The following is a 21274-nucleotide window of genomic DNA, read 5'->3' as shown; positions in this document are numbered from 1 at the left end:
GTTTCTTTTATAATTCGAATAATATTCTAGTAGAAAAGTAAACGAACCATTTCTTCTGTTTATGATATAGAAGAATGAATCAGCACAAATTACAATGTGCTACAATTTATGATACTTGCCAACAAGGATGACACAAACATTTTTGTTAGTACAAATATATTTAAATATATAAACAATAACGTTTATTACAAATAATGATACATGTACAAAAGCTACTTACAAAGAATATTGAGTCTCTTATCTCGTCTGAAACTTCCTTGATATCTTATCGAGGATTCCCCTTGAGCGTGATGAAGATATAATTCACCTAACAGTGTATTACTATTTTTTGTAGGACCGGCATGGCCAGGTGGGTTAAGGCATGCGACTCGTAATGCGAGAGTCGCGGGTTTGAATCCTAGTCGCACCAAACATGCTCGCCCTTTCAACCGTGAGGGCGTTATTATGTGACGGTCAATCCCACTAGTCGTTGGTAAAAGAGTAGTCTAAGAGTTGGCGGTGGGTGGTGATGACTAGCTGCCTTCCCTCTAGTCTTACACTACTAAATTAGAAATGGTTAGCGCAATAGCCCTCGAGTAGCTTTGTGCGAAATTCAAAAAAACAAAACGAACAAGCTAACACATGCCAAATGTGTCTACATCTTCAGGTTACTCTGTCTTTGGCTATTTTCATTTTCTTAACACTGTGTAAGTCATCAGTAATAGAACTTCAGATTTTATAATTGTAAGTCCACGATCTGAGTAAGGATATAACAAATAAGGATGTAGGTTTGTTTCCTGTTTTCATCATTCTGTTCTTGATGTCTTTCCACTGTGTTACACACTGTTAATTAATTGGCACTAATTAGGCACAGAAGTGGCTGTTGGAATAAAAACTTCATCTGAATTTATGTGTTAATGCAATAGCGGCGACATTTGTTTCTTGCATTCCTCCACAAACAATGTTAGCACACTCTACCTGTAAGAACGTGACACCATTTAGGAAGGTACTTTAAATTTTGTCAACATATGCCTAAGTAGTCAGATTTTCACAATGGATATAAAAAGCTTGTAACTGTTCTTTCCTAAGGAAAAGGCTGTGCATCTGAACATTGTACAGAGATTTGTAGCTAAACTGGATTAGAAATAGAACATTTTGACATTTTTGTTTCTTTAACATGTGATCGTAAACTATGTTCCCTAATCAAAACAACTCAGCCGTCACTATAAACCTGAAATCTTGAGATCCGCTCCTATACTGATTTTTGAAAATGGCCAATTAATCGTTGTAATAAGTTGAAGATAATTGTTGCAAAAATTACACTGAAATAAATAAATAATATTATTGACTAATAGAAAGGAAAAATTTAAACACAAAACAATTTCTTTTAAATTTTAAAATCTACTTTACTTCATTGCATGTTTCACTACATATGTCTGCCTCCTTAGCAACGGAATGCTTAATATGATCAAGAAAATTAGATACACCAACTATAGAATAGAATGCTTCCATTCTAAGACGACTATCATTAGATTAAATGTCATCATAATGTGTTATGTTAAAATTATATCCGCTTGCCTAACACTTTGGCATTGGGCAAGAAATATCCACAACAGTATAGTATTGTAACAGTAAGAAACGTGTGCCTAAAAAACATAAAACACGACTGAATCTATTATTTTCATTGTCAGTTACTGAGGGTTTGAAAACTATATTTATTTTTGATATCAATTTTGGAGAACATTGACTAAGTGCTGATTCGACATTTTAATATGTCACTTACCACCGAAATGTTACTGTGACCACAAGCTTGCTAATATAGTAACCATTATAAACCATCATGTTATTAAAACACGTAGGGTCAATAAGTCTTGACAGAAACGACTAAAAACACTTTAATCAGAGCACTTTCGAAAGGTGGACCTTTCTTCTTTAAGTTGTGCTCGGGTTATAGGCGTGTTTATTGGAACTATTTATATTCCACATTAATGAGAAACTAATTTTCAATTAAATGGCAGTATGCTATATTTGTAAGTCTTAAATCGTGTGAGGATCAGTGTGATAAAAATAATATCTTAATAGGATACAATATCACAAAAAAGTAATCAGTGAGATGCGCTTCGTATCAAACATGAATACTCGAACGAGACAGGAATCTGTTAAAGTTATCTTTTTATTCAGGACTACGTCATTAAGAATGGAATAAAAACAACTCTGATTTCGAACTGTATTTTGTTTAGTAAACTAATATGCACGAAAGTTTCATTCAAACATTGAAACGAATATAAACTGAATAAAACACAGTTTGTCATCACGTTGTGTAAAATTTGATGTTAAGAGAATAACTGTATTTATCACAAAACCTCGTCTATCCTTATTTGTACACCTGACAGATGACGTATTTGTATTTATTACAAAAGCAACAACTGTCATTATTTGAACTTATAGGCATATAGTTGCACACAAATGGCAGCTTGCATACATACAAGTGTTTATCTAGTATGTGTGTAGAAAAGCTATACAGACTTAGGTTTTATTTAGTTATTGTTAACTGAGTGAGTGAAATCATAAGAGTTTAATCTACTGTAAATATACGTTTAAATATACATTAAAGAGAATTATTATACTTTAAATACCAAAATACAGAGAAAACACGTTTGTTAAAGAATTCTCAGCTTTGTTTTCAATGTGACTTGTTATTACACTAGTAGATGATTCATTCCCAAGTAAATACCAAGAAACACAAAATGTGAAACAATATTACTCATTAAACGATACACAAGGACAAGAAAATACGTATATAAACCACTCTATTTTACAAAGTGTATCATTATTATAAACCGTCACAGCCAACTTGAAGTAACAATAACGACTAGCACCCACCTACTGACATGAAACAAGTCCTCGTCCTACTTTTGGTACTAGCTTTAATCTCCACTGTCACCATGCATGCTGGTCGTGGTAGAGGAAGAGGTAGAAACATGAAGGGAGGGCCATTTAGAGGCAGAGGAGGTGGTGGTGGAACAAACGGTCAAGGAACGGGAACTGGAACAGGAGGAACAATGACTACACAGACCCCTTAGGTGAGCATGGTTTAATACCCATAGCCCGAGTGTAACCTAAAGAAGAAATGTCCACCTATCGAAAACGCACGAGTAAAAGGGTTTTATCCATTTCTCTATCATTATTGTGTTGTGTTTTTTGCTACATTATCAGATATTACTGAAATGTATAATTTACTATTCCTTAACGTTTGAACAGTATTTACCTGTCGTTAAAATGTTGTAAATGTTTATTTATCAGTAAATATTACTAGAAGATATAATTTATTGCTTTTAATATTTGACAGGTATTTCAGTATCATTACAATGTTGTTTTTCTTTTCTGCAGCATCGGATATTACTAGAACACAAATACGTGGAAATACATCAGATTCCTGAACTATTTATCTAAGAAATGAACAGATTGTATCTTCCATGATACTTATCAATAAAATTCCTATTTTAGTAAAGCTGTTTCAAAATAATTTGTATCTTTTGTTAATTATTCTCTAATTTATGTTTATAACCAAAAAATGATTATTGAAATTATTTTTATGATAAACACTGTTCAGTATTTTAGATTTGTTTATCGAAATTACTGTTTGATTAAAATAATAATCACTGTTTTATATTACACATACTGAAATATAAACAGAAGATTCAATAGAGTTACATGTTTCATGTGATATCTCAGCAACAAAAGGTTTTTATTATATCTACAAGGACAGTGATAAACCTATTATTATCCTTTCATAAATCATATTTTAGCTGAAGTAAACGTTGTTTAACGAAAAACCCCAATCTAATTGTCCTTTACGAACAATATATATATATATCTGTGATCTTTATATATTTATTTTATGGTAGAAATATCCTTTTTTAACAAAGTTATAGTTAATGCGAACAATTATTTTTTATTAGAGTTCATTATTCCACAGTTAAAGATTCAATAACAAATATTTTTTTCTTACCGATGTACAGCAAACTGTTGTCTATGAGTCATTGTTAGTAAACCAGCACAATAGGAAAACAGCGAACTCTTGCCCATGGGTAGGAAATTCACTGTAGTACATTCATTGAATGGCTTAAGACACTGAACAACTATAGCTCCAAGATTCTTTTCTTTCATTGGTTCTCCCATTAGAATCATTATATCAAATTATGATATCCAAAATGGCTTACATCATCAAAAACTGTAATATTATCATTAAATTTAAGTAATCTATTGACAATTCCTTCATCTACGTCATTGATGTAAATCAAAAGAGATCAAAGTCCCTGCCTCCCAGTAACACAGCGGCATGTCTCCGGACTTACAACGCTAGAAACCCGGTTTGGTTACCCATAGTGGGCAGAGCACAAACAGCTCTTTGTGTAGCTTTTTTGTTTAACTACAAACAAATAAAGAGCATAGTGGTAAGTTTTGATATACTACTTTACTCGTAATATTAATCCAGTTTGACAGATCTTTATATGTATCAACCATCTGCTATTTATCATATAGACATTTTATCTCTCGGACTTGTCCCTCGCTGATAGAGCGGTAAGTCTACGGATTTACAATGCTAAAATCAAGGATTAGATTTCCCTTGATGGACTCAGCAGATAGCCTGATGTAGCTTAGCTATAAGAAAATACACCCATTCACCGGATTTGCAGGGATAACTTTTTAATACGCCTTTTGTTGATACCTTGTAAAATGGTTTCTAAAAATCTAGATACATGAAGTCCACACCCACAATATCAACTACATAATCAATAATCTTTTAGAAACATGTCAAAATTTATATAGAAAGACAAGATTTTGACTATCGAAGAAAATTTTAAACTTTATTAAACCAAAGCTTCCCTTAAGAGACTTTCAGAATCTTTTTTCACCATCAATATAATAACTAGAACAGCCTTTATTAACTCCCTTAAAAAAGTGACAGTAGCCAAGTTCCGATCTTTTGGCACCTGTCTACAGTTCAAAAACATACAAAATATGATATAAAATGGTTTACATATCCAGTTCTTACCTACTTTCAAAACCCTTGTATAAATGCAGAAATTTTACCTCTCATTAAACTTCTAAATTTGTTCATAACAAGATAATAATTAATGTAATCATCTTATTTGGTTCTTGTTTTCAGGAAAAATATTGATTAACTATTTATCTGTAAAAACTAAAGCAAAAGTAGTATTCAATAGTCTAGTCACTGTATTATCAAAATAAAATGCCCTGCAGTGTGACAGCAGTATGTCTATGGATCTAGAGTGCTAAAATTCTGGATTCAATACCCCGCGGTAGACAAAGTATATAGCCAACTGTGCCTTTGTTCTTTAAGTCAAACAAACAAATCTAATGAGACATTAGCCTTCCTGTATTACCATCAAAGACCATAATAAATGAATAAGTAGTAAATAAATAATAAATACTTAACAAAATATTAATTAATATCATAAAGTATTAAATTAAAATATTATTTAATAACATACAGCATTAAATTAGAACAATAATCAATAACATAAAGTATTAAATTAACACATTAATTTATAACATGCAGTATTAAATCAAAATATTACTTAATATCATACAATATTAAGTTAAAACATAAAATAATAACTAATATTATTAAACAAAATGTTAATTAATAACAAATAATATTAAGTTAAAACATAAAATAATAACTAATATTATTAAACAAAGTGTTAATTAATAACAAATAATATTAAATTAAAACATTAATTAATAACAAACAGTATTAAAACAAAACATTATTTCATAACAACAATAATAAGTTAAAATATTAATTAACAACAAACAGTAAGAAATTAAAACTTTAATTAATAACATACAGTAGTAAATTAAAACATTAATTAATAAAATACAGTTTTAAATCAAAATATTAATTAATAACATAAATTATTAAATTAAGATATTAATTAATAACAAACAGTATTAAATTAAAATATTAATTAATGACACAGTTTTTGTGAATTTCTTTCTTCCAACTCGTAAAATTATGTCATACGTTGAACGCTCATTACTGTTTTTGCTTTGTGAAGCCAGCTGATGACAAACTCGTAGTTCACTTTAAAGGCGAGATAAATATTCCACAAATGTCTTAACTACAAACTTGGCCATCCAGTTGTAAGACAATAAATGAATTGAAGGAATACTTCGCATTGAACTTTCTAATCCTGTCCCAAAACCTCGGTTGAAACAATTGATTTGTTGGCTGTATAATTTGAGTCCATTGAAAGGCTACGCGTTTGGGGAAGATTGGATATCTGCAAGAGATGTATCAGATCTATGTATTATCTTTCCACGCCCATTAACAGTCCACCGTGAAGGAGGACACCATGAAAAGTGTCTAAGTTTTGGAATGATTAGTTCATCGACATATTTCACTGACAGAAAGATCAATTTCCAACAGAACTTACATACGTACTAGCCTCGAAGGAAGTTTACGTTATTGGTACTGGACTTCAGTTTTACTGTACTCTTCAATGTTTTTATATTATTATAAATACTTATATTCCGTACCTTTAACTACTTATTATGTCAAGACATGTAATAACAGCTGTGACTACAGGTTCTTAAACATCGTTCAAATGCTGTTAATAAGAAAATGTTAAAATCTGGTTGAAGAAATGCTGGCAAATTGCAAAGTCTATTATCAAAAGAATTCCTTTAAAATTAAACAATGTTTTAATTATCAGATGTAGAATACTAAAAGCCATCTTCACGTGCGTACTTGACATGTGACTGATAAGTTTGAATGTCAGGTAATCTTTCATTGTGTAAATTACTCGGGTTAGACTTCTGTTCTTTCTCTAAATGTATGGAGAAGAAAGAAAAACATCTGAACAATATTTCTTTCTCGAAGTATAGAAGATGATGGTCCACCTACACTGTCTTCCAAGTCTAATGTGGGCATACAAACAGATTTGCCAATGTCACCCACAGACTACACACCTAACTGCATTTGGGTGTTTCATCCTTTCATGGTTTTACAGACACAGAGAGAAAAATCAACATACAATTCATCCTTATCACCACCACTACCAACAGAAAACATTCAGATCCAATTCGTTCAGCATCTGGATGTAAGACTGTTGTTAGTTAAAAACAAAGTAATTCATATCTTATTAATCTGATATTTACACTCACTTTCATTATAAACATTAGCTTAACTCATATTATTATTAGAAATATAAACACATTGAAGTAATTGTGAATTAAAACAACTCCATAGATAGCTTCTCTAGACAAGTGTTAATTGTTGTCTATCTATTTAGTGTGGATAGGAAGTAGAGAGAGGAAGTTGTCTTGACAAAGCTCTGGATTGACACCATTTTCCTAAGCAATAATTTTCTTTTACAAGTGTCCAAACTGTCTTTGTTTGAGTATTGTGACACTCATGTCACGTTTGCCCATGTTCTACACTTTTGCCATTTCTACGACTATCAGTTATTCATTATGTTACCCTTCATGATATAACATTAGCAATATATAATGTAATTGCGACAACGACACTTTCCAAATTTATTATATGCCTTTACAAGTATAGAGCCGTTTCAGTTCTATTTAATGTTTTAATTCGTTTCAGCAAAAATAAATGAACACATTCCCTATTCATTATATACTTGTGTAATTACTTTACCTTACTTTCTTTTATCTGTCTTTAATAAGTACAAAAGAACATTGTTTTACATAGATAGTTTTATTGCATTGTACTATAAGGAATAAAGTTTTTTTTTCAGTAAAAATACGTTTTTTGTTTATAATTAAAAACAAAGTTTCAGAACAAGCCATTTGTGTTTTACCCACCATAGGTATTGAAACGCTGATTCCAGAGTTGTAAGTCTTCAGACAAACTGAGAACCTATAGAGTAAACAAACCAACAAAAAGAAGAGCCGTTCTGTGAACATTATCATAGTTAGTTCACAATTATACATATTCCTGAGCATGAGTATCGTTTTAGTTTTTTTCATTTCATGTTACACTTTTTCTTTAGAAAATGTCATTTTTAACAATAAAATTGTTTTTATTGATCGCTATTTTACTTTGTTATTGGTTATTGATCTTTCTAACTGTACTTACAATTTTATCAGTCATTACAGAATATCACGTAACGTTTCATTGTTAATATTTTTCTCTGTATTTTACTGACTTTTACTGGTTGAGTTTCCCCAAAGCCAGCAAACATATCTAAGTAAATAAATCAACAATTCTTTGGCCCAACTTGTTTTGGTTCTATAAACTCTAATCAGTCAAACCAGCAACTCTTCCAGAGACTTGACTTAATCTAATCTTCTGTAAATAACTGAGCGAAGGCAATAATTGTATTGTACAGACAGCTGTCGTAACTATACTTAAAACCATGACATTGTCTCTATATCCTCACGTTACAGTAAACAGATGGCTGTCACGCGGCTCGGAAACAGATCTGTTATATCTGTGTGCGTGTGTTTTCTTATAGCAAAGCCCCACATCGGGCTATCTGCTGTGTCCACCGATAGGAATCGAACTCCTAATTTTAGTTTGTAAATCCGAAGAATTACAGGTGAAACCTGTTGTATCTATCACAGGTTTTCCACTCTTGTGAGACACAAATGTTTTCAGAACGTTTGTGATCGTATTTAGAACGCCAGACATTTAAGCCAGAACTAATATTAGATTTAATTTATATTTAGTATTAATTCCATCTCGAGTCCTAAGGTTATTTATAAAAATTATAAATGCGAATAGGAAATGTATTTCCCATCCTCTTCAATCTCGTGATCCGATGGCTAGAAGTTTGCTATTTATAGTGTATGACTAACGCCTTCAGGGCTTACGTTTCTCATCTTTCCAACACATTAACTTTTTCACCTGCCTTCTAAGTCATCGAGACACTGGCTGAAAACAAGCTTTATTGTGTTTTAGTTTTATCGTTTGTTTTGCTATATTGATCTTTCATTTTGATGAAAATTAAAATTACATCATTTGGTATTCCGTCTTCCTCCTACCTTTAACAAATCTTACAGAAGTAGAGAATTATATTTAGTGATGACGAGAAAACCCACTTGTAGAGAAAAATATATATGGAAAAACGGCTGGTTTCGATTGAGAACATTTTTTATGCAGAGGAGCGAACAACGTTTCGACCTTCTTCGGTCACCGTCAGGTTCATAAAGAAAGAAAGAGGTAACTGACCGATAGCTGACCACATGTTTGAAGGGGGCTGTGTAACTGAGTGTAGGTATGTAGAGGGCGTGCTTAGATGTTTGTTTATATTTATTAATATAGGTATAAAGGTGTTCCTTTGTATTGGTTTATTTTGGGCTTGAACTGCATAAATAAGGCTTCTTTAATTTTGCGTTTGTTTGTTTTCTTTCTTTATTTAGTATTTGGGTGTTTTCTATGGTTATGTTGTGGTTATATGATTTGCAGTGTTTGAAAACGTGTGAAGGTGAGTTTTTGTGTTCTTTGAATCTGGTTTCCATTTTTCTACTTGTTTCTCCAGTATAGAAGTCGTGGCAGTTATCACATTGTTTTTTATAAATAATGTTGGTGTTTGCCAATGTAGTTTTTACATAGTATAGACCTCACTTTTGTGCCTGGTTTTTGAATAAATTTGGTGTTAACTGGAATGTTATATTTTGTTAATAGTTTTTGTTGGTTCTGTATTATATATTAAAATACACAACTAATTGTGGAAGCAAATACATTTGTATGTATCATTCTAACTTGAAATGAAACTGCGGAATATTTTTGGAACATTCTGAAGTTCCAGTTTCTGGTAGGATGTATTCATAGTACATCCCTTGTTCTTGTACAGTTTCTTTGGTTTCGGTTCTTTGTTATTTATTCATTTCTCCCACTCATCTGTTTTGTAACACTTCATTTTCTATCTTTATTTTCACTTTATTATGAGTTTTTGTTATGTTCATTAACGTGTTATATCAACATGTCTCACTAATAAGCCCAGATTACAATGACATAATAATATTAATTATCTAGGTAACAAGACTACGAAACTAGAATACAAGAAAAACTTACTTGAGGTATTATTTAAAGGGATTTTCTTAGATGAATCTTTTTTAAAGTAAAACTTGAAGACACTTAATGAGATCGTATGTGTCACAGCTTCAGAGTTAGATATAAAGTAATCTGAAAGAGAACTTCCTCTTACAAATTATTCATAAGCTTTTCGAAGAAAAGTTTTATCCGGGTATTTAATAAACAGAGCAGACTTGAGTAAGTTACCTGTATTTCCATAAGCTAATTCAATTCTTTGAATTAATTGTTTATACATTCATTAAATATCTGTTACCCTACTTAGAGTTCAGTGATTCTACAAATATATCTCTACTGCTATTTCAGGGTGTTAATTCTCCAGAGCTTTACATATTTAGCCGCGTTTTTTTTGATATATTATAAACACGTCCTTTTTATGTACGTATACAAAACTGAACCTAATTTTTACGGCAGTGTTATACAATCTTGTGTCTGTTTGATATATAGAAATATGTATATTTTGAATTCAAAATCCATTATGCACAAACGAAGGTCTTTGTAACAATGCGATATTTGTAGAGTTCCATGGCAAAATTTGTAAGAAACATTCCACTGTAGCTAAATGAGTGACGTATATATATATCTTTATAAAATTTATATCATACTCATGTTATATTTACCCTGTCTTTAGTCTTTAGTGATAGTTAAACACCAGAATAAAGTTACAGCTTAAGACTAAACTCACAATTAGTCTAATACATAAGGTAGATTTGTTCGTCGTAAACACTTCTCTAAAATATTTAATAAAATTTTATATGGCATTAAATTTCTTCATGGTTTATCTTTTTTTCTTCATGTTGTTTCTGTTGGTCCGTGGGACAGCGATAAGTCTAAGAATAGACAATGCTAAAATTTGTGGTTCGATTCGTATGGATAAGAGCAAATGTCTGACTTAGAATATTCTAAAGTGTATCTTTAATCTTTTATTCACTCAAAACGAGTTTATAATGTAAAAATATTAAAACCAAACATCTCTCTACATATTCTTCACAGTTTTATTTTATATAAAATCAAATTACAGTTATTGAACTTAAAGTTACCAGTTATTGCTACACTTAAATAATGATATATATTCCTAAAGGTTTATTATCAGTCTCTAGGTTAAGCTGCCTAACATTGTAACTAACAGAGATTTATAGAAATGTTACGTAACTAAACCTAGAGACTGGTAATAAACCATTAGAAATATATATCATTATTTAATTGTAGCGATAACTGGTAACTTTTAGTTCAATTACTGTAATTTGATTTTATATAAAATGAAACTAGTAAATACCACTCAGTGTTAGTTCTTGGGGCGCCCTTTAATGAACAAATAATGCGATTCACCATCACATTATATTGACCAAATGAACTGACATTGAGTGGTATTTACTTGGTGTTTTTCCGCTCTTTTGTAACTGATACATGCAGACAGAGATCGAGTAGCTTCGCGAAAAATTCAAAACAGACCAAACTAAATTAAACTCATGTGAGGCAGCAGCACGTTTAGAGACTTATAAGGCGAAAGTCATGGGTTCTACTCACGTCGATGGTTACAAAAATAGACAAATTTGGTTTATTATAAAATACAAACGAACTTAATGAAATCTTAGTGAGGGAATAAAAACTGACGTCTGATAATGAACGTAAGATAATATTGTTTGTCACAACATATTGTAATGGTTAATAAAAAATAATATTTTAAGTGCCAGTTTTTGTTGTTTTTTATTAGATATTTGGCTAATCAGTATTTCAGCTGCAAATTGTAACTCTAATAGTAAAATGTATTAGATAGCGAATGAATTGTTAAACAAAAATAAATGCTAAAAAATAAACATGTTTATTGTAGCAATTCTTGTAACACCTTATATTAAAATGGAAACTTAAAAAATCTTAAAGAATAAAAGAAAATTAACACTTTGGCTTGCATTGTGATTAACGTCATCCATTGTATTCGTAGGAAAAGTTGAACCTAACAGACAGGTACTTAGTATTGTAGCAAAGTGTAGATTAAAAGATATTTGTGAGACACGTTTGTTTTGTTTTTTTGCTACACAATGAGGAATCTGGGCTCTCTTCACAGTCGAAAATTAAACACCGGATTTGAGCATTACAAGTCCGAAAAGTTAACCACAGATCCAGTATGGATCATTTCTCAGAGAAAAAGTATTTTATTGGTTGGTTACTAAGTACAAAGCAACACAAAGGGCTATCTGCGCTCTGCCTACCATAGGTATTGAAACCCGGTTTCTAGTAGAGTAAATACGCAGAAATTCTGTTGTGAAACAAGGTGGGGTGACCTGGGAGAATAAAAAGAACACAGTCTGCAAAGAAAGAATCAAATGCTTGTTTACCACAAATAAATATAACGCACAAGTCAAGATATTTGACCCATCATAGAGTCCATAATCAATATTAAAATCACTTCAGGGTTATTTGTGCAACTCAAAAATCTCTTTTTTACATCATTGTTTATTTTCAAAGTAAATTTAGAAATTAATAAGAAATAGAAAAATACTTAAATTTAACAAAATGTAACATTTATTATTATTATTACTATAATTCTAGGGCCCGGCATGGTCAGGTGGGTTAAGGCGTTCCACTCCTCGTTGCACCAGACATGCTCGCCCTTTCATCAGTGGGGACGTTATAATGTGACGGTCAACCTCACTATTCGTTGGTAAAAGAGTAGTCCAAGAGTTGGCGGTGGGCTGTGATGCCTAGCTGCCTTCCCTCTAGTCTTACACTGCTAAATTAAGGACGGCTATTGCAGATAGCCCTCATGTAGCTTTGTGCGAAATTCACAAAACAATTATTATAGCTCTCTCACGAGAAAGCACGTGTTAGAACCAGAATTGTCTTAATGTATGAAAGCGATAATAATACATTTTTATTGGTGTACTCAGCTTACATTTTTCAACTGTGTATTATTTTCAGTTATATCTCTCTTTTGACTTATAGATTGGAAATATATGTGTATTTATTCAAATGTTGTCTTCAGTCGCTTCAGTACTTGTAACACAAATTCAAGGCTTATTCTTTGAACATTGTGAAACACGTGTTTAAATAGACAAAGTTTAAAAATTGTTTCCATACTTTTATTAAGTGAGCTAGCATCTAAACTTTAAAATAGTCTAAAGCTAATATTAAACACATTTTAAAGTATAAATATTTTTTATTTTAAAATAAATACCAATAGTACAAAACATACATTATTTGTATTGACATTTATAACGTAAAATGGTTATAGTTTATTTATTCTCTTCCTTTTATAATTTTCCGGTTCCTTAGATATTCCTTTCATAGGAACTATGGAATAGTTTTATTTATATATCTTAATATTTAAGAATTCCACTTAACTGTTATCTACTCCTCCCAGCACATACTGCGGACTTATAACGCTAGAAACCGTGTTCCGATTTCCGTTGTGGGCAGAGCACAGATAGCCCATTATGTAGCTTTGTGTTGAATTAAACAGACAGAACTTATTATAATCAGATTTATCTCTGAGCAAAACCCACTTAAGAAAGTCCAGTAGATTCATATAAATTACCCTTAGAAATTATTACATGTATGTTTCTTAAAATGTATCATTTCTCAACAAACAAACTAAATATCAAATTCAACATTAACAACAAGATACATTAATAGCTATTAAAACGTGACGCTATCGTTATCAACAGTCGTATACTCTGAATACCACATTGATTTTGTACTTATGTACGAGAAAAAAACTACTGTTCAATGTTACAACGTTCCTAAACAAACAATTGTCATAAACAGCACATGCATTGTTCACTGTGACTTCAGATACATTTACCGAACATTTCCTCAGTCATGACGGCAGTACTTTAATAAAACCTGATAATTTCAATCCATTTTGTGTCGGAATGTTAGCCGAATAATTTGCTGCTTTCTCATGATTTATTCATTACACCATTGTATTTTTCTTTTAAGAAAGTTGATAGAATAAATGTTTTTACAGATTTCTGTGATATTAATGTTCGATATTATTTCTCACACTTTTCTTGAATATAACTAACAGTTGCGTCTGCACTGATACTTAAGTTTTCACAACATCCTCTACAGTTGTCTCGTGTAAGAACTCATGTGTTTATACAGATATCTTAAGTGAACAACACTATGATGGAATACTTGATTCATAGCATATATTAAATTGTAAATATCAATTACGTAAATGTTAATAATAACAGTAGTTTAACAAATATTTCAAAACTTATGTCCATATGTATTTTCTCTATTTCTCAACCCCTTATTTAGAGCAGGTTATTGTTAACATATTGTCATCAGAATATTATTTCGTATTCATGGTGTATTTATTTATTTATTTTTTGATTAATTGTAAGTTGTTTACTGTTATTAGTGTTATTAATCTGAAAACTTAAAAAAGAAACAACAAACGCAAAACCTTACCGAACCCCGCTGGCTTCAAATGGCAGTATATAATATGACACGGACAGAGTTACTTTAGTATTTTATAGATAAGAACTCGTCAGTATATTGTACTAACAACCTGTACAGACTCTTTCTTTGGACAATAATTATACAATAATCATGTTTTCCATCATTTATCATTTTAAGATCATTAAACACTTGTGGTATTCACGTTTCAACCAGTAAACTAAAGTTTCTTCTCAGATATGTTACACATGAGACATTCATGTTTCAACCAAAGAGACTAAAGGTACTTCTCAGACATGCTACACTTGTGGTATTCATGTTTCAACAAGATAGACTAAAGGTACTTCTCAGACATGTTACACTTGTGGTATTCATGTTTCAACAAGACAGACTAAAGGTACTTCTCAGACATGCTACACTTGTGGTATTCATGTTTCAACAAGACAGACTAAAGATACTTCTCAGACATGCTACACTTGTGGTATTCATGTTTCAACAAGATAGACTAAAGGTTCTTCTCAGATATGTTGTACTTGCGATATTTATATTTCCAACAAATAAACTAAAGGCATTTCTCAATAAACAGTAGATCCAGAAAGTTTCTTTCAAAGAATAAATCGAACACGATTTACAAAGAAAGAGAATCAAACGCACGTTAACAGAGAAAAGATAACCTGACCAATAGTAATGTCTTTTTTATAAAATCTGACCAGTTGTCTTGTGTGTGATTCAAGACATATTTGTTTATCTAATGATTTCTCTACATAGCTACACAACATGTAGAAATGAAAAGAAACGATGGTGATGATTCGAAGTGTTAAGTGAGTATTTGTTTATGTTAGAGAAAAGTCACACTTGGATATCTGCTGTGACTGTTGTTAATCTCTAGTCTTACCACTGTCCCACCGGAGTACGAGTTGAGTGAAACAGAAGTACAAGTGTAGTATTACCCAATCCTTACTTTATATCGAAGCGAGACAAATCTATAGCTCATGCAAAGTGTTTAATACTTTGGTTCTCTCCCGAAACATTAGTACGACTTTCACTCCTACGAAATAATGACACAGAAACCAGGTAAAGTAAGTATAAATATTTAAATACTGATAAAGTGTATAAAATGAAAGTAAAAATGAATTAATGTATTGTTTCTTTCTAGTTAAGCTCAAGCCATATTTGCTTTTTATATCAAGAATATCAAACACTGAATTTCAGCGTTATAAATTCTCAGATTTTCAGCTGAGCCACTGAGGCGAAGATATATAAACTTTAAAAAAATTATGTAATATATTTATATAAACATAAAATTATTTGTTTATTTGTGTTCAAAATCTCTAATTTTAAACTGACAACGTTAGAGATATAGTAGCTAGTCAATACCACCAACTGTCAACATTGGGGATACTACAAGTCAAATAGTAGGTTTTGTCTTTCAATTCAGTAATGTGCTCCCGTCCCTGTAATGGAATGTGTAATTCTGTACAACTGAATGAAAACCACAGATACTTAGATTCAGAGTCAAACAAGTGTAACAGTATGATCAAGCCCATAACAACAGACACTGAAAAAATGTGCAATTCCTGATACAATTGGACATAATACAAGGTAAACATACTTATCTGTATCTGTACATCAACATTTGACCCGGCAAGCGTGTTAAGGCGTGCGACTCGTAATCTGAGGGTCGCGGGTTTGCATCCCCTTCGCGCCAAACATGCTCGCCCTTTCAGCCGTGAGGACGTTATAATGTGACGATCAATCCCACTATTTGTTGGTAAAAGAGTAGCCCAAGAGTAGGCGGTGGGTGGTGATGACTAGCTGCCTTCCCTCTAGTCTTACACTGCTAAATTAGGGACGGCTAGCACAGATAGCCCTCGAGTAGCTTTCTGCGAAATTCAAAAACAAACAAACAAACTTCAACATTTTAGCGTGGCTCTCCTTGCCGGTGAAAAACCAAACTATAAGTGACTTAGGACGCCAAGTTTCTTTGTCTTATGTTTTTTTTCTCGTTCACTTTAAAAATAAACAAGAGTCTCTGGGAACATGATTTATAATTATCGTTAAGTGTTACTCGTAGTAGTTAGTAGTTTAAAACTAAAATATAAACTGATTTAGTATTATTATTTACGTAGGGTTAATAATTTGTACTTTTATACCATACCAGGGTGGGCAACTTATTTTTCATAATGGCCACAACTAAGGCTAATGGAAACAACGTTTGTCACCCTATTGAAAGAAAAAAAAATATGTGAGTTTAATCAAAATAAATTGCATTTCAACTAAACTTCAATGCGAAAATTGATGGGGTTTTCATCAATAAGGTTCGTGAAATTTGGCTTCATTTCTGTGTTCATTGAGCATCTTGGCTCTGCCTCTAAATTTATGCCAGTAAGCTGAGATCTGTATCTAGACGTGAGAAAATCTACCGTAGCAAATGTTGACTCACACACCCATGAGGATCTAAACATGAAAAATAATTTTGAAATTGCTATGTTTAAAGTTGGAAGACTCATTTATCAGAATAGTGAGCCACATCTCTCTGACAGAACATTTTGTTTACCTTTTATGTGTTCTACACAGTGCAGAGTAAGCATCTCATCTTTAAATCCACAGTTATCCAAAGAGAAAAAAAGATGTAACTTCCTTACTGAAACTTCCAAAGTGAAATTGAAATGGATCATGCAATAAATTCAAATATCAATTTCAATTTTTTCAATTCAGAGAAACGTGATTCAAATTTTTAAAATAGATTTTTGATCCAGTTGACATAGAGATCATCTTTAGCATCAGAGAAATCATAGTCTTTATTATTTTCTTGAAAAACTATTTAACTTTGCAAAATATGTCATTATTTTGTAACTGTTCTGCAAGAAGGTTTAGCTTCAAATAAAATTCATGAATAGATTATGATTGCTCGCTTATTATTTCATCTCTTCCCTGAAGCTTTGTATTCAAATTATTCAAGTGAACCAAAATGTCGCACATGACAAAGCTTAAATTTCAGGGAAATTTTCAATCTTACCAATTTCAATTGCAAAATCAAAAAGATCATCAAAATTACAATCAATTCTTTTCTTCAAAGACTCAACAAACTGTAGATGAATTGGAGAGCTTCCACTTCAAATATAATTCAAAATTTTTACAACAATGTCCATCAAATTCTTCAAGTTATCGCCTTTAGACATCTGAGTGCATAAATTTTCCTGATGCAAAATGCAATAGAAAGATGGCAGCATAGACTTCACATTATTTTCAATTTAATACTGCTTCAAAAGAGAAACAAATCCTAATTTGCCTCAGTCATGGCGGGAGCACCGTCCGCTGCGACAGAAACCAGTTTTTTAAAATCCAGAATGAATTTTTTGACATTTCAAGGAAACTTTCAAAGACGTTTTTCCCACATGTTCGATCTCGTAATCTACGAAGCCCAAGCATTTTTTCCCTCACTTGAAGTTCTGAAATTACATATCGAAGCCAAAATATCAACTGTGTGGTGTCTCTAACATCTGTTGACTCATCTAGTGCTAAACAAAAATATAAATACTCTTTTAGTTGTTCAAGCAACTGGTTTTCTACGTTTATCGCTAACTTTATCATTCTGCAGATAATTGTTCTTCGACTTAATTACAAATTATTAACCTTTTGAAGAATATCATATTTTATTATTGAATCATAATTCTCCAACAGAGTTTCAATGACCACAATCAATATTTCTTCACTTGTTCAGCATCAGAAAATGATTCTTTTTAGATACAATCCAAGCTACTTTATAACAAGCTAACGTTACTTGTTCTATCGATATTAAAAATCATTTTAGGCCTCTCTTTGGTTCATGAAACTACACTTTCGGACGGTTAATTTTAATAATACGATTTTTGCTATCACTGGAAATTTTATATTAAATTCGTTGTGAAGATTGTTAAAGTGTTGCTTAAGGTTGTATACTTTATCACACCTAAAACCTTTGTAACACAAAAGACACACTGGTATATTAATATCTTCAATCACTGCAAATTTCAACTCCCAACTTTCATTAAATTCTCGTTTCACGTTTCTTCAGTCGCTCGACATTATCTCTTCGACAGTAGTCACCGCCACAAACTCCGCCCATTTTATGATGTCAGTCTAGTTTAGATGTTTGTCATGGTGATGAAGCACGCGACATTAGCGATGGCGTAAGATAGTGCAGTTGCTGATTACCATATATACGATAAAAATTAAATGATGGGAAAGTTGATTCACAAACTGCAAATTTCAACTCCCAACTTTCATTAAATACTCGTTTCACGTTTTTTCAGTCACTCGACATTATCTCTTCGACAGTAATACCAGAATGAATTAAATTGTCTTTATTTTTTGAGTGTTCACCGTCTTCTCGATTCTTTTGTTTTGGAATTATCCACTTATCCATATTATAAGATGAAAAACAAATATATTTAAACACTTGGAAGTTTCACAATAAATATATGTTTGCAGGCGCATGCAAAACAACGCACACTTGATAACAAACATCTAAACTAGACTGACATCACAAAATGGGCGGAGTCTGTGGCGGTGATGAAGCGCGCGACATTAGTGATCGGTTAAAAATTACAAGTTTCAGTATAACCTTTATGACAAAAGGTTTTTTTTTGTCATAAACTTGCCACATATGGCCAGTAGCCATGGAGTTGCCCACCCCTATACTATTCATATCAAACAAATGTATACCCATTCTCTAATTTTGAATGTTTCACAATGGTATACCGCATAGTTTTCAATCGTGCTCATAATTTTTCTGTCAATAAATTAATATGTTGTGTTTCTAACCAACACTGAGCTTCAAACATTTTTATGACCAAACCAAACACCACTATATACATATGTTGTCAATTTCAATCGGTTAATTAGCAGCACATAGTGATTGTTACAATAACGAATGGAATTTTACCTCTTAGTTACTGGTGTAGTAACAGAACTTTGTGATTACATGGACTGTAGTAGTACATATTTTATGGCATAAAGCATCAGGACTACCTATGTCAAACATACTGTAAGGGTAGTAATTACAAACAACTCAGAAAGTTAAAATGTTCCAAAAATATAGAAAAAAATGAAAACGTTGCATTTAAACAATATTTGCTTGGAACTCAAGGTAAAACAAATTGATTGAATTAATATAATTCAAATAATAAGAATTCTGAAGAATGACACTTTCTAACACCAAAGATGATCATGTTGTCACTTGGAAACGTAGGTTAAATGTGGCAGAGAAACGAAAATATTCAGTTATGAAGAAATCGATGAATAAAGTAACTACAGCCGTTGACACGATTAATCAGTAAAACACACTGTTTCTGATTCCTATGGAAATCAGATTGTCCAAACAACAACTGAAAGCTTTATTTGGAGAAATCAGTGTTTCTTGTTCCACCCAACTCAACTGCCAACTAGTGTGAAGCCAGTGAAATAAAATGAAGAATAAAAAAAGATTTGTTCATGTCATATGTGAATATTCAGATTATTGGATGGGAATTCGTATTTATTAACTTTTAATTCGTAGAGCCAATTAGCAAATCATCAGAAATTTTCTTAAAATAATTTATAGTTATTTTTTAAACAAATAAACTTCCATTGGTGGTTGGTGGTTTTGACCAGTTATTTTCCTTCAAGTATATATATGTTAAACTAAAGACAACTAGCGAGTTGCTCTCTGGTTGTTTTGGAAGAAATTCAAAGAAAACCAGCCAACCAACCAAATAAACTATAAAGTGTTCAGTATTTCAACATGTTACAAGTTCTTAATATTAGAACTGTCGCTTTTGAGCGATACACTTGACTATATCAAAAATATGTTTTAAACTATAAATATTCTTTACTACAAAAATATTTCGCCCCTTATATCTTAATATAATCTTTACTTTCTGAAGTTGAAGTATTCTAGTTTCATCCATTCTCTTTTTCACTCTTTGGACGATATTAAAACAATACACTTTAAAGTTATTTGATGAATGATCCAACTTTATTCGTAATCCTCTTTTAGGCCCTGTACAACACCAAGTAGGGGCAACTCACAGAATTAGTAAATGTGATGTTATGTACAAATTCTTTCTTTTGAATGATAAATGTTATCTTTATAGTTATGTGTGTAAGTGCTTGATATTTATTTTGTAGAAATAACAAGCACATGTAAAAATACAGAAATTTCGCATTTATTACTTTGAAAAAATTCTACGATGAAAAATTTTCTCTTTTAGCACAATTGAAGACACGAATTTTCAAGGGAACAACATTTCTAAAGTAAAAATTGTCCTGCCCAACATCTGGGTTGTCCACAACAACCCTAGATAATGGAAGAACCCCAGTGAAGTATTTTCAGAACGTTTTTTAATCAAGAGGTCACTAAGTTGGAAAAACCCGAGAATTTCATTCCATATCGGTAATATTAGTCCCGAGTTTTATTTGCAATATTACGTTTTAGTACAACAATAATTAGCAATACATCTCAGATCACTCAAATGAGATATCTCACAAATAAAACGTAAATTTTCTAGATGATCTTTCTCCAACGAAAAGTTCGATCGTGATGTTTAACTTATACTGCTTGTTGAACCTCTCTCCTTATGCAGGTTGGATTGATGATTACATTTGAATCGTGAAGATTGCTGCAGAAAATAATAATTCTTGGAGACAGAACCTCTTAATCTTCTCTTATCAGAGAGCTTCATTGGTTTTATCGTTTTACCCACCAGCATGCTCTAAAATAAAGACTCGGCCTGGCTAACTATTGAATGAAAATTTGTTATAAAACACAACATCAGCTGC

The 21274-nt window shown here is 31.7% G+C and overlaps 1 long non-coding RNA gene across 1 annotated transcript; it reads left to right on the top strand.

Moving 5' to 3' along the window:
* Window positions 1–2582: 2582 nt before the first annotated feature.
* On the top strand, window positions 2583–3490 carry LOC143238392 (uncharacterized). Its single transcript, XR_013020561.1, has 2 exons — window positions 2583–3062; window positions 3370–3490. It is a non-coding gene; the product is annotated as an uncharacterized LOC143238392 (long non-coding RNA).
* The last annotated feature ends 17784 nt before the right edge of the window (window positions 3491–21274 follow it).

This window comes from Tachypleus tridentatus, chromosome 13 (genome assembly GCF_004210375.1).
Source record: "Tachypleus tridentatus isolate NWPU-2018 chromosome 13, ASM421037v1, whole genome shotgun sequence".
Taxonomy (NCBI): Eukaryota; Metazoa; Arthropoda; class Merostomata; order Xiphosura; family Limulidae; genus Tachypleus; species Tachypleus tridentatus.
The sequence above is the reverse complement of the archived record's forward strand: the minus strand, read 5'-3'. Positions and strand labels throughout refer to the sequence as shown.